The sequence below is a fragment of the Mobula birostris genome, chromosome 14 (assembly GCF_030028105.1).
Source record: "Mobula birostris isolate sMobBir1 chromosome 14, sMobBir1.hap1, whole genome shotgun sequence".
NCBI classification, from domain to species: domain Eukaryota; kingdom Metazoa; phylum Chordata; class Chondrichthyes; order Myliobatiformes; family Myliobatidae; genus Mobula; species Mobula birostris.
In genome coordinates, this window is record NC_092383.1 from 1,295,576 (window position 1) to 1,311,029 (window position 15,454).

The 15,454-nt window shown below is 46.3% G+C and overlaps 1 protein-coding gene across 8 annotated transcripts in view; it reads right to left on the reverse strand.

Annotated features, from left to right (window-relative positions):
* Positions 1–7,783, reverse strand: part of sqor (sulfide quinone oxidoreductase) — a 32,576-nt gene extending 24,793 nt beyond the window's left edge. Inside the window, exon 1 of one of the 8 annotated variants that reach the window (XM_072277926.1) lies at positions 7,733–7,783. The gene's annotated coding sequence lies outside the window, so the exon portion shown is untranslated. The other 7 variants (XM_072277930.1, XM_072277931.1, XM_072277932.1 and 4 more) reach the window with 7 other exon arrangements.
* Positions 7,784–15,454: the final 7,671 nt, after the last annotated feature.

The window sequence follows — 15,454 nt, forward strand, 5'->3', positions numbered from 1 at the left end:
AGGTGGCTAGGTGGACTTCGTTTTTTTTCCCCCTGCATTTTTTCGGAGGAATAGAGAGCATGTCTGTAGGGTTAGTACTTTGCTCTGGGTGTCAAATGTGGGAATCCTGGGAATCTTCCAGTCTCCCAGATGGCCACATCTGAACCAGGTGCTCCGAGATGCAGCTCCTGAGAGACTTGGTTCTCTGCGGTTCGATGACCTACAGCTTATTAGGGAAGGTGAGCAGGAGATGGATAGGAGCTACAGGGAGTTAGTCACCCCGAGGCTGCAGGAGTTAGATAAGTGGGTGACGGTCAGGGAAGGGAAGAGCTCAGATAGTAGAAAGCACCCCTGTGACCATCCCCCTCAGTAATCGTCATCTCATATTGGATGTTCTTTGGGGGGGGGGGGGTGTGACCTGACAGAGGACGATCACGGCGATCGGGTCTCTGCACAGAGCCTGGTTCCGTGGTGCAGCAGGGAAAGAGGAAGATGAGGAATGTAGTAGTCATTAGGGATTCTATTGTGAGGGGAACAGACAGGAGATTCTGTCAGCTTGTCAGAGATACCCACATGGTGTGTTTCCTCCCAGGTACCAGGGTACAGGATGTCTCGGATCGGGTGCAGAGTATTCTGAAGGGAGAGGGTGAACAGACAGAAATCTTGCTACATGTTGGTACCAATGACATGGGTAGAAAAAGGTAGGAGGTCCTGAAGAGGGAAATCAGGGAGTTGGGTAGGAAGCTGAGAAGCAGGACCTCCAGGGTAGTGACCTCAGGATTGCTGCCTGTGCCACGTGCTAACAAGCACGAGAATAGACTGATCAGGCATATTAATGTGTGGCTGAGAGACTGGTGTAGGGGCAGGGTTTCAGGTTGCTGAATCATCGGGGCCTCTTCTGGGGGAGGTATGACCTGTACAAAAAGGATGGGTTACACCTGGACCCAAAGGGGTCCAATATCCTAGCAGGCACATTTAATTGAGCTGTTAGGGAGAGTTTAAAGTAATTTGGCAGGGGGATGGGGCTGAGGAAGGGGAAAACAGAAATAAATCAAAGATAGCGTGCAACCGAGATGATAGAAAGGACAGACAGGAGATGAGGCTTTATCACAGCCAGTGGGATGAGTTACAGGACAATAGAGGGTCCAGTTAAAACAGAAAGCAACAAATACTGGACTGAAAATGTTATATTTGAATGCACACAGCATAAGAAATAAAATGGACAACCTTGAAACTCAGCTACAGATTGGCAATTATGACGTGGCCATCTCTGAAACTTGGCTAAAGGATGGCTGCCATTGGGAGCTGAACATTCAAGGATATACGGTGTATCGGAAAGATAGGTTCGTAGGCAGGGGGGTGGTGTGCCTCTGTGTATAAGAAATAATATTAAATCATTAGAAAGAGATCGGAGGGTGTAGAGTCTCTATGGGTTGAGTTCAGAAATGGCAGGGGTAAAAGGACCCTAATGACAGTTGTGTACAGGCCTCCAAACAGCAGCCAGGATGTGGATTACAAATTACATCAGAAGGTAGAAAGGGTGTGTCAGAAATACAATGTCATGATCATTGTTGGGGATTTTAACATGAAAATGGATTGGGAAAACCAGGTCAGTACTGGACCTCAAGAGAGAATTTGTAGAATGTCTAAGGGATGGCTTTTTAGAACAGCTTGTTGTTGAGCCCACTAGGGGATCGGCTGTGCTGGATTGGGTGTTGTGCAATGATTCGGAGGTGATAAGAGAGCTCAAGGTACAGTGGAACCTTAATGGTTTCAGAGAATACCATTACGTCATACTTGCCAATCCGTAGCTGAATTTCAAGATTGTCCATTTTATTTCTTATGCTGCGTGCATTCGAGGTTACTTAGGGAACAGTGATCACAATATGATACAGTTCACATTGAAATTTGAGGAGAAACTAAGTTCCAATGTGTCAGTATTTCAGTGGAATAAAGGAAATTACAATAGCATGAGAGGGGAACTGGCAAAGTTGACTGGAAAGGGACACTAGCAGGAAGGACAGCAGAGCAGTAACAGCTGGAGTTTGTGAAAAAATGAGGGAAGTGCAAGACAGATATATTCCAAATAAGAAGAGATTTTCAAAGGGAAGAAGGATACTACTGTGGCTGACAAGTGAAGTCAGAGTCAAAGTAAAAGCAAAAGAGAGGCCATACAAGGAAGCCAGAGCTAGTGGGGAGATAGAGGATTGGGAAGCTTTTAAAAAATTGCAGAGAGAAACTAAGGTCATTAGGAAGGAAAGGATGAATTATGAAAGGAAATTGGTGACTAATATCAAAGAAGATATGAAGAGGCTTCTTTAAGTAAATGAGGGGTAAAAGAGAGTTGAGGGTAGATATAGAACCAATACAAAGTGACGCTGGAGATGCTGTAATGAGAGATGCAGAGATGGCAGAGGAACTGAATGTGTATTTTGCATCAGTTTTCACAGTAGAAGACATCTGTACTATACCAGACATTCAAGAGTGTCAGGGAAGTGAAGTTTGTGCAGTGTAAATTACCACTGAGAAGGTGCTCGGGAAATTTAACGGCCTGACGGCAGATAAATCTCCTAGACCTGATGGAATGCACCCTCAGGTTCTGAAGGAAGTAGCTGGAGAGATTGCAGAGGCATTAATGATGATCTTTCAAAAATCGATAGATTCTGGCATTGTACCGGATGACTGGATAATTGCGAATGTTACTCTGCTATTTAAGAAGGGTGGGAGGCAGCAGAAAGGAAACCACAGACCTGTTAGCCTGACGTCAGTAGTTGGGAAATTGTTGGAATCAATAGTTAGGGATGAGATTATGGAGTACCTGGAGGCACATGACAAGATGGGCCAAAGCCAGCATGGTTTCCTGAAAGGAAAATCCTGCCTGACAAACCTACTGTAGTTCTTTGAGGAAATTACAAGCAGAGTAGACAAAGGAGATGCAGTAGATGCGTTGTACTTGGATTTTCAGATGGCCTTTGACAAGGTGCTGCATGTGAGGCTGCTCAGCAAGATAAGAGCCCATGGAATTACAGGGAAGTTACTAGCATGGGTGGAGCATTGGCTGATCAGCAGAAAACAGAGAGTGGGAATAAAGGGATCCTGTTCTGGCTGGCTGCCAGTTACCAGTGGAGTTCCACAGGGGTCGGTGTTGGGGACCGCTGCTTTTTACGATGTATATTAATGATTTGGACAATGGGATTAATGGATTTGTGGCTAAATTTGCCGATTATACAAAGATGGGTGGAGGAGCAGGTAGTGTTGAGGAAACAGAAAGCCTGCAGAGAGACTTAGATAGTTTAGGGGAATGGGCAAAGAAGTGGCAAATGAAATACAATGTTGGAAAGTGTATGGTCACGTACTTTGGTGGAAGAAATAAACAGCCAGACTATTATTTAGTTGGGGAGATAATTCAAAATGCGGAGATGCAAAGGTACTTGGGAGTCCTTGTGCAGGGTACCCTAAAGGTTAACCTCCAGGTTGAGTTGGTTGTGAAAAAGGCAAATACAATGTTGGCATTCATTTCTAGAGGTATAGACTACAAGAGCAGGGACGTGATGTTGAGGCTCTATAAGCCACTCATGAGACCACACTTGGAGTACTGTGTGCAGTTTTCGGCTCCTTATTTTGGAAAGGATATACTGACATTGGAGAGGATTCAGAGAAGATTCATAAGAATGATTCCGGGAATGAAAGGGTTACCATATGAGGGATGTCTGGCAGCTCTTGGGCTATATTCCCTGGAGTTCAGGAGAATGAGGGGGATCTCATAGAAACATTCTGAATGTTAGAGGGTCTGAACAGATTAGACGTGGCAAAGTTATTTCCCATGGTAGGGGAGTCTAGGACAAGAGGGCATGACTTCAGGATTGAAGGATGTCCTTTTAGAACTGAGATGCGGAGAAATTACTTTAGTCAGAGGGTGGTAAATCTGTGGAATTTGTTGCCACCTGTGGTTGTGGAGGCCAAGTCATTGGGTGCATTTAAGGCAGAGATAGATAGGTTCTTGATTAGCCAGGGCATCAAAGGGTATGAGGAGAAGGCAAGGGAGTGTGGATGACTGGAAGAATTGATCAGCCCACAATTAAATAACAGAGCAGACTCGATGGGCCGAATGGCCTACTTCTGCTCCCTATATTTTATGAGATTATAGATCGGATTGGAGATAGTTTATTCTTTCCAGTCACCAATTAGTAGGCGTTAGTAACTTGCGAGTCCGGCAGCGAATTTGGCGGCAGGAGTTTCCGAGCGCCAGGGCCATGAAAACAGAGGCGGGAAGGAGACCGAAGTGGAGGGATCCGGTCTCCCACCACCGAGGGGGATATCCAGTCCCTCTCCCCGGCCACCGGTCCGCTTATTCTCCCGCGCTCCCGGCAGTCGGTTAGCGGCTCGGCCACATAACGCAGAACACACGGCGGTATGGCGGCCGCTGGGCGAGCGGAGAGGGGGCAGAAGGGAGACGGGAGACGGCGGGGGCGGAATCGAACCGGGCCTCTGCGGCCCCGGACCCACACAGCTGGGGTAGGCCCGCCTCACTCCTCACTCTGTCCGGTGTCAGGGGTGACAGTCCGGGCGGCCGAGCGGACTGAGCGCTCACGCTCGGAGCCTGGAATGTTTCCGGCCGCGAGTGAGTGGGTTATGGAATGAGGGGAGGGTTGTAAAAACAACCAACACTGACTGACCTCTGGCAGCGACCCGCAAACAGTTCCCCCTCGGACCCGGTGACGCAGAGAAACTCTGCGGAGTCCGCTAGAGAGCGGCAGGCAGCGACACCGAACACACTCCCGACACACCAAACCGCTCCCAGCTTCCTGTCACCAACAGTTACCACGGTGAAACTGTAACTACAGTCCGATAACACAAGACATAGGAGCTGATTAGGCCATTCAGCCCATCAAGTGTGCTCTATCATAGCTGATCTCAGATCCCACTCAACCCCGTACACCTGCTTTCTCGCCAGATCCTTCGATGCCCTGACCGATTAGGAAACAATCAACTTCCAACTTTAAATATACACACAGATTTGGCCTCCACCACAGTCTGCAGCAGAAGATTCCACAGATTCACTACTCTCTAGCTAAAAAAAAAGTCCTCTTTACCTCCATTCTCAAAGACCACCCCTCAATTTTTGAGGCTGTGCCCTCTAGTTCTGGATACCCCACCACAGGAAACATTCTCTCCACATCCACTGTATCTTGTCCTTTCAACACTCAGTAGGTTTCAATGAGATTCCCACCACATTCTTCTAAATTCCAGTTAGTACAGGCCCAAAGCTGCCAAATGCTCTTCATATTAACCCCTTCATTACCAGAATCACCCTCATGAACCACCTCTGGACTCTCTCCAATGCCAACACATCCGTTCTGAGATATGGGGACCAAAATTATTGACAATACTCCAAGTGCAGTTTAACTAGTGTCTTATAAAGGCTCAGCATTATCTCCTTGCTTTTATATTCTACAGTATTCCCCTTGAAATAAATGTAAGCATTGCATTCGCCTTCTTTACCACAGACTCAACCTGTAAATTAACCTTCTGGGAGTCTTGCACAAGGACTCCCAAATCCCTTTGCAAATCTGATGTTTGAATTTTCTCCCCATTTAGATAATAGTCTGCACTATTGTTCCTTTTACCAAAGTTCATTATCATACATTTCCCAACACTGTATTCCATCTGCCACTTTTTTGCCCATTCTTCCAATCACATTGCTTCCTCAGCACTACCTACCCCTTCTCCTATCTTCGTATGATCCGAAAATTTTGCCACAAAGCCATCAATTCCATTATCTCAATCATTGGCAAACAATGTGTAAAATAGTGGTCCCAATACTGACCCCTGAGCCAACCAGAAAAGGCCCCTTTCATTCCCACTCACTGCCTCCTGCCTGTCAGCCATCCCGCTATCCATGCCAATATCTTTCCTGAAACATCATCAAATTTTATCTTGTTAAGCAGTCTCATGTGTGGCACCTTATCAAATGCCTTCTGAAAATCCAAGTGAATGGCATCCACTGCCTTTCCTTTGTCCACCCTACTTGCTGTTTCCTTGAAGAACTCTAACAGATTTGTCAGGCAAGATTTCCCTTCATATAAACCATGTTGACTTTGACTTATTTTATCAAGTACCTCGAAACCTCATCCTTAATTATAGACTCCAATACTTCCCAACCACTGAGGTTAGGCTAATTAGCCTATAATTTCCTTTCTTTTGCCTTCCTCCCTTCTTAAAGAGTGGAGTGACATTTACAATTTTCCAGTCCTCCAGGACCATTCCAGAATCAAGTGATGCATCTGTTCAATGCATCTGTTATCTTTTCAGCAACCTCTCTCAGGACTCTGGTATGTAGTCCATCTGTCCAGGTGACTTCAAGACCTTTGAGATCGCCTAGCACTTTTTCTCTTGTAATAGCAAAGGCACTCACTCCTGCTCCCTGACACTCATGGACCTCTGGCACACTGCTAATGTCTTCCACAGTGAAGACTGATGCAAAATACCTATTAAGTTCATCTGCCATTTCTTTGACCCCATTACTACCTCCCCAACATAATTTTCCAGTGATCCAATATAAACTCTCACCTCCCTTTTACTCTTTATATAACTGAAAAAACTTTTGGTGTCCTGCTTTATATTATTGGCTACTCTGCCCTCATGTTTCATCTTTTCCCTTCTTATAGTTTTTTAAATTCCTTTTTGTTGGATTTTAAAAGTTTCCCAATCAACCAACTTCCCACTCACTTTTGCTACCTATATGCCCTTTCCTTGGCTTTATGCAGTCCTTAACTTCCCTTGTCAGCCATGGTTGCCTATCCCTGCCATATGAGAACTTCCTCTGTGGGACATATCTATCCTGTGCCTTGTGAACTATTCCCAGAAACTTCAGCCATCTCTGCTCTGCCATCATCCCTGCCAGTATCCTCCTCCAATATACCAGGGCAAGCTGTTCTCCCATGCCTCTGTAATTCTCTTTATTCCATTGTGATACTGGTACATCTGACTTGAGCTTCTTCCTCTCAAACTGCAGTATGGATTCAGTCATATCATCATCACTGCCTCCTCAGGGTCCCTTTACATTAAGCTCCCTAATAAGATCTGGGTTATTACACAGCACCTAATCTAAGATTACCTGATTTTCCCAATCCCCTTGCATATTGAAGTTACCCATTACAATTGTGACATTACCCTTTTCCAGCTCCCTTTGCAAACTCAACCCCACATCTTGGCTACTAATTGGAGGCCTATATATGAAACCCATAATGTTTTTTTTTAACTCTTGCAGTTTCTTAACTCCTCCCACAAAGATTCAACATTCTCTAACCTATGTCATCCCTTTCAAAAGATGTAATTCCATCACCTCACACTGGGTCACCACACACACACACTCTCACACCACATACACTGAATCACATACCACACACTGGGTCACACCCCACACCAGCTCACCCCACACACTAGATCACCTCTGTCCTACAGCAGATCACCTTCTCTGTTGCCTGCTGGCAGCAGATGGAAGTGGGAATGGACTGGAGTGGAGTCCCTGGATAGAGCCTTCTCTCTGGTCCAAAGTCCATTGCCACCTTCTAATTCCCTGATCCCAACATTTCATTTCTCTGACATTGGACCTTTGAACCTCTGAACCTCTGAACCAACATTTTCACATTACCATGGGATGTACAATACCTCCGACCTCCAGTGAATGACAGGACAGTGTGAGGACTCTCTATGTCTGTCCTCACCAGTTTTCCTCTACTGATATACTCACTCAATCTCTTCTCATTACTATCACCGGAGAGGATTAGATTAGATTATGAGGACACGCAGTCCTCTTTTATTGTCATTTAGTAATACATGCATTAAGAAATGATACAATATTTCTCTGGTGTGATATCACAGAAACACAGGACAGACCAAGACCGGGAAACTGACGAAACCCACATAATTATAACATATAGTTACAACAGTGCAAGCAATATCGTAACTTGATGAAGAACAGGCCATGAGCACGGTAAAAAGTTCAAAGTCTCTCGAAAGTCCCACATCTCACACAAATGGGAGAAGGAAGAAAACTCTCCCTGCCATACCTGACCACAGTCCAACTCTGAGTCGTCCGAAAACTTCGAGTTCCAACCAGCCCTCCGACACCTAGCACCATCTCTGCTGAACGCTTCGACCCCAGCCCCGGTCGCCAGCAGCAGGCAAAGATGGAGATTTTGGGGCCTTCCCTCCGGAGATTCTCGATCGCACAGTAGCAGCGGCAGCGAACCGGGCATTTCAGAAGTTACTCCGGGTGTTCCTCTGTGCTCTCATGGCTGAGTCCATCAAATCAGAATTGTGCACGGCCCCTATTTAACAAATACTTATAAGACATGATCGTATTCAAGCATGCTTTGATGATTCAAGTTTAGTCCGGAATTGCCACTTGGCCCATGAGATGGCTTTCTGGAGATCGTACCTGGACTTCTCGTAACTTTCCTGCTCGCCAGATCAGAAGTGGAGAGGGTCAGCAACTTTAAATTCCTCGGTGTTATCATCTCAGAGTATCTGTCCTGGGACCAAGTGCAATTATGAAGAAAGCATGACAGTGTCTCTACTTCCTTAGCAATTTGTGAAGATTCAGCATGTCATCTCAAACTTTGAGAAACTTCTATCGATGTGCAGTGACTGGTTGTATCATGAACTGGTAAGGAAGTACCAGTGCTCTTGAATGTTAAAGCACCCAAGAAGTGGAGCATATGGCCCAGTCCATCACAGGGAAGGTCCTCTGTAGCAATGAGCAAATCTACACTGGAAAGCAGCATCCATCAAGAACCCCACTAAAACAGGGCATGTCCTCCTCTCGCTACCAGCATCAGGAAATGGACTCACAGCACCAGGTTCAGGAACAGTTATTATCTCCCAACCATCAGGCTCCTGAACCAAAGGAGATAAGTTCACTTGCCCCATCACTGAAATGTTCTCACAACCAAGGGACTCACTTTCAAGGACTCTTTACTCAGCTTATCAATATTTATTGCTAATTTCTTTTTTTGTGTTTGCAGTTTGAAGTTTATTTGCAGTTTTGATTGCTTCTCTGTGTAGTTGGGTGTGGTTTTTCATTGATTCTATTGCGTTTCTTGTATCTCAGGGACTGTACAGGGTGTGAGATGTGTACTTGGGCAATAAATTTACTTGAAACTTTGAATGTCCAGAGGTCAGTTGGGAAGCATGCAATCAGATGAAGTTACGTAACAACACAAAGAAATCTGTTACATTTTGTGTGTGTTACTTTGCGACATCATCAGACAAGAGTTAATTAGGAGCAGAAGTAATTGGGCAAGTGCACGTCTTCCATGAGTGAGACAATTAGAGAGCAGCCGATCCGATTTCATAACTGGAAAATTCCGGTAAAGAGGAGGGACGAGTAAGGAAGGGAATGGAACCTTGGAAAATGAAGACATGAAAAAGAAGACATGAGGTTGCCTTGGCAGTCAAAGTGAAGGATAATCCAAAGAGCTTTTACAAGTATATTAAGGGCAAAAGGATTGTAAGGGATAAAATTGGTCCTCTTGAAGATCAGAGTGGTCGGCTATGTGCGGAACCAAAGGAAATGGGGGAGATCTTAAATAGTTTTTTTTGCGTTTGTATTTACTAAGGAAGCTGGTATGAAGTCTATGGAATTGAGGGAATCAAGTAGTGAGACCATGGAAACTGTACAGATTGAAAAGGAGGAGGTGCTTGCTGTCTTGAGGAAAATTAAAGTGGATAAATCCCCGGGACCTGACAGAGTGTTCCCTTGGACCTTGAAGGAGACTAGTGTTGAAATTGCGGGGGCCCTGGCAGAAATATTTAAAATGTCGCTGTCTACAGGTGAAGTGCCGGAGGATTGGAGAGTGGCTCATGTTGTTCCGTTGTTTAAAAAAGGATCGAAAAGTAATCTGGGAAATTATAGGCCGGTGAGTTTAATGTCAGTAGTAGGTAAGTTATTGGAGGGAGTACTAAGAGACAGAATCTACAAGCATTTGGATAGACAGGAGCTTATTAGGGAGAGTCAACATGGCTTTGTGCGTGGTAGGTCATGTTTGACCAAACTGTTGGAGTTTTTCAAGGAGGTTACCAGGAAAGTGGATGAAGGGAAGGCAGTGGATATTGTCTACATGGACTTCAGTAAGGCCTTTGACAAGGTCCCACATGGGAGGTTAGTTAGGAAAATTCAGTCGCTAGGTATACATGGAGAGGTGGTAAATTGGATTAGACATTGGCTCGATGGAAGAAGCCAGAGAGTGGTGGTAGAGAATTGCTTCTCTGAGTGGAGGCCTGTGACTAGTGGTGTGCCACAGGGATCAGTGCTGGGTCCATTGTTATTTGTCATCTATATCAATGATCTGGATGATAATGTGGTAAAATGGATCAGCAAGTTTGCTGATGATACAAAGATTGGAGGTGTAGTAGACAGTGAGGAAGGTTTTCAGAGCCTGCAGAGGGCCTTGGACCAGCTGGAAAAATGGGCTGAAAAATGGCAGATGGAGTTTAATACTGACAAGTGTGAGGTATTGCACGTTGGAAGGACAAACCAACGTAGAACATACAGGGTTAATGGTAAGCCACTGAGGAGTGCAGTGGAACAGAGGGATCTGGGAATACAGATACAAAATTCCCTAAAAGTGTCGTCACAGGTAGATAGGGTCGTAAAGAGAGCTTTTGGTACATTGGCCTTTATTAATCGAAGTATTGAGTATAAGAGCTGGAATGTTATGATGAGGTTGTATAAGGCATTGGTGAGGCCGAATCTGGAGTATTGTGTTCAGTTTTGGTCACCAAATTACAGGAAGGATATAAATAAGGTTGAAAGAGTGCAGAGAAGGTTTACAAGGATGTTGCCGGGACTTGAGAAACTCAGTTACAGAGAAAGGTTGAATAGGTTAGGACTTTATTCTCTGGAGCGTAGAAGAATGAGGGGAGATTTGATAGAGGTATATAAAATTATGATGGGTATAGATAGAGTGAATACAAGCAGGCTTTTTCCACTGAGGCAAGGGGAGAAAAAAACCAGAGGACATGGGTTAAGGGTGACGGGGGAAAAGTTTTAAAGGGAACATTAGGGGGGGCTTCTTCACACAGAGAGTGGTGGGAGTATGGAATGAGCTGCCAGATGAGGTGGTAAATGCAGGTTCTTTTTTAACATTTAAGAATCAATTGGACAGATACGTGGATGGGAGGTGTACGGAGGGATATGGTCCGTGTGCAGGTCAGTGGACTAGGCAGAAAATGGTTCGGCACAGCCAAGAACGGCCAAAGGGCCTGTTTCTGCACTGTAGTTTCTATGGTTCTATGAAAGAGATTTCAAAGTTCAAAGTAGATGTATTATCAAAGTAAGTATAAATTATACACCACCTTGAGATTCATGCTCCTGTAGGTATTTACAAGAACATTAAACAATAGAGTTTGCAATATGCTATTCATATACAAAGACTGACAAATAACCACTGTGCAAAAAAAACCCTGATGGTCGAGGGGTAATAACTGTTCCTGAACCTGGTGGTGTGGGACCTGATGGTTGAGGGGTAATAACTGTTCCTGAACCTGGTGGTGTGGGACCTGATGGTTGTACGGTAATAACTGTTCCTGAACCTGGTGGTGTGGGACCTGATGGTTGAGGGGTAATAACTGTTCCTGAATCTGGCGGTGTGGGACCTGATGGTTGAGGGGTAATAACTGTTCCTGAACCTGGTGGTGTGGGACCTGATGGTTGAGGGGTAATAACTGTTCCTGAACCTGGTGGTGTGGGACCTGATGGTTGAGGGGTAATAACTGTTCCTGAACCTGGTGGTGTGGGACCTGATGGTTGAGGGGTAATAACTGTTCCTGAACCTGGTGGTGTGGGACCTGATGGTTGAGGGGTAATAACTGTTCCTGAACCTGGTGGTGTGGGACCTGATGGTTGAGGGGTAATAACTGTTCCTGAACCTGGTGGTGTGGGACCTGATGGTTGAGGGGTAATAACTGTTTCTGAACCTGGTGGTTTGGGACCTGATGGTTGAGGGGTAATAACTGTTCCTGAACCTGGTGGTGTGGGACCTGATGGTTGAGGGGTAATAACTGTTCTTGAACCTGGTGGTGTGGGACCTGATGGTTGAGGGGTAATAACTGTTCCTGAACCTGGTGGTGTGGGACCTGATGGTTGAGGGGTAATAACTGTTCCCGAACCTGGTGGTGTGGGACCTGATGGTTGTTGGGTAATAACTGTTCCTGAATCTGGTGATGTGGGACCTGATGGTTGAGGGGTAATAACTGTTCCTGAATCTGGCGGTGTGGGACCTGATGGTTGAGGGGTAATAACTGTTCCTGAACCTGGCGGTGTGGGACCTGATGGTTGAGGGGTGATAACTGTTCCTGAACCTGGTGGTGTGGGACCTGATGGTTGTACGGTAATAACTGTTCCTGAACCTGGTGGTGTGGGACCTGATGGTTGAGGGGTAATAACTGTTCCTGAATCTGGCGGTGTGGGACCTGATGGTTGAGGGGTAATAACTGTTCCTGAACCTGGTGGTGTGGGACCTGATGGTTGAGGGGTAATAACTGTTCCTGAACCTGGTGGTGTGGGACCTGATGGTTGAGGGGTAATAACTGTTCCTGAACCTGGTGGTGTGGGACCTGATGGTTGAGGGGTAATAACTGTTCCTGAACCTGGTGGTGTGGGACCTGATGGTTGAGGGGTAATAACTGTTCCTGAACCTGGTGGTGTGGGACCTGATGGTTGAGGGGTAATAACTGTTCCTGAACCTGGTGGTGTGGGACCTGATGGTTGAGGGGTAATAACTGTTTCTGAACCTGGTGGTTTGGGACCTGATGGTTGAGGGGTAATAACTGTTCCTGAACCTGGTGGTGTGGGACCTGATGGTTGAGGGGTAATAACTGTTCTTGAACCTGGTGGTGTGGGACCTGATGGTTGAGGGGTAATAACTGTTCCTGAACCTGGTGGTGTGGGACCTGATGGTTGAGGGGTAATAACTGTTCCCGAACCTGGTGGTGTGGGACCTGATGGTTGTTGGGTAATAACTGTTCCTGAATCTGGTGATGTGGGACCTGATGGTTGAGGGGTAATAACTGTTCCTGAATCTGGCGGTGTGGGACCTGATGGTTGAGGGGTAATAACTGTTCCTGAACCTGGCGGTGTGGGACCTGATGGTTGAGGGGTAATAACTGTTCCTGAACCTGGTGGTGTGGGACCTGATGGTTGAGGGGTAATAACTGTTTCTGAACCTGGTGGTTTGGGACCTGATGGTTGAGGGGTAATAACTGTTCCTGAACCTGGTGGTGTGGGACCTGATGGTTGAGGGGTAATAACTGTTCTTGAACCTGGTGGTGTGGGACCTGATGGTTGAGGGGTAATAACTGTTCCTGAACCTGGTGGTGTGGGACCTGATGGTTGAGGGGTAATAACTGTTCCCGAACCTGGTGGTGTGGGACCTGATGGTTGTTGGGTAATAACTGTTCCTGAATCTGGTGATGTGGGACCTGATGGTTGAGGGGTAATAACTGTTCCTGAATCTGGCGGTGTGGGACCTGATGGTTGAGGGGTAATAACTGTTCCTGAACCTGGCGGTGTGGGACCTGATGGTTGAGGGGTAATAACTGTTCCTGAACCTGGTGGTGTGGGACCTGATGGTTGTACGGTAATAACTGTTCTTGAACCTGGTGGTGTGGGACCTGATGGTTGAGGGGTAATAACTGTTCCTGAACCTGGTGGTATGGGACCTGATGGTTGAGGGGTAATAACTGTTCCCGAATCTGGTGGTTGAGGGGTAATAACTGTTCCTGAACCTGGTGGTGTGGGACCTGATGGTTGAGGGGTAATAACTGTTCCCGAACCTGGTGGTGTGGGACCTGATTGTTGTAGAGTAATAACTGTTCCTAAACCTGGTGGTGTGGGACCTGATGGTTGAGGGGTAATAGCTGTTCCTGAACCTGGTGGTGTGGGACCTGATGGTTGAGGGGTAATAACTGTTCCTGAACCTGGTGGTGTGGGACCTGATGGTTGTTGGGTAATAACTGTTCCTGAATCTGGTGGTGTGGGACCTGATGGTTGAGGGGTAATAACTGTTCCTGAATCTGGTGGTGTGGGACCTGATGGTTGAGGGGTAATAACTGTTCCTGAATCTGGCGGTGTGGGACCTGATGGTTGAGGGGTAATAACTGTTCCTGAATCTGGTGGTGTGGGACCTGATGGTTGAGGGGTAATAACTGTTCCTGAACCTGGTGGTGTGGGACCTGATGGTTGAGGGGTAATAACTGTTCCTGAACCTGGTCGTGTGGGACCTGATGGTTGTTGGGTAATAACTGTTCCTGAATCTGGTGGTGTGGGACCTGATGGTTGAGGGGTAATAACTGTTCCTGAATCTGGCGGTGTGGGACCTGATAGTTGAGGGGTAATAACGTTCCTGAACCTGGTGGTGTGGGTCCTGAGGTTCCTGTACCCGTTTCCTGGTGGTGGTAATGAGAAAAGGGCTTGGCCTCTCATTGTACATTTAGGAGAAGAACAAGGAGCATATGTAAGGTTTAGAAAGCAGAGATCGGACAAGATTGTTCCTAAGGAGTAAAACATGGTAGGAAAGAACTCAAGCAGGGGACTGAGAAGGCAGAAATGGCCAAGGAAAATTCAAAGGCATTTTATACACACAGTACTGCAAAAATATCTTGGGCATATATCTAGCTAGGGTGCCAAAAACCTTTGCACAGAACTGCAAACACGAGGAATTCTGCAGATGCTGGAAATTCAAGCAACACACATCAAAGTTGCTGGTGAACGCAGCAGGCTAGGCAGCATCTCTAGGAAGAGGTACAGTCGACGTTTCGGGCCAAGACCCTTCGACCCGAAACGTCGACTGTACTTCTTCCTATAGATGCTGCCTAGCCTGCTGCGTTCACCAGCAACTCTGATGTGTGTTGTTTGCACAGAACTGTATTTGTCAACATGGAGCGGAGAGTGAGTTTGTGAATCTGGCGGGAGCAAAGGATTTTGGGAATGGGGAGGTACAGGAGGGGTGTGGGTCGGGTGGCAGAGGAGTGCCAGGGGTGGGGGTGGGGTGGATGCAGACTCATCCAGCCCTGAGACGCCAGGCAAGGTCATATAATTCCAAACAATTGGTTTCCTGATCATTACAAAATATCTCTGTGGTGCCTCCTGCTCCCTCCACTCTCCATTCCCATTTTCCAAACCAGGATTCCCCTCTTCCCACTCTCAGTCCACAATAGGGACCTACATCACAATCAGGTTTATCATCACTCACGTCATGAATTTAGTTTTTTTTTTGCAGCAGTACAGGGCAATACATAGAATTACTACAGAACTGTGCAAAAGTCTTTGGCACCCTGACTATATATATGTGCCGAAGAGGTTTGAACATTAACAACAAGAGGGTAAGCAAGGGGCGGAGTGGGACCACCCAAAGATAAAGGAAGGACTGTCTGGATGGAGTGAGGTCCTATCAGATTGTGTTCACCCAGG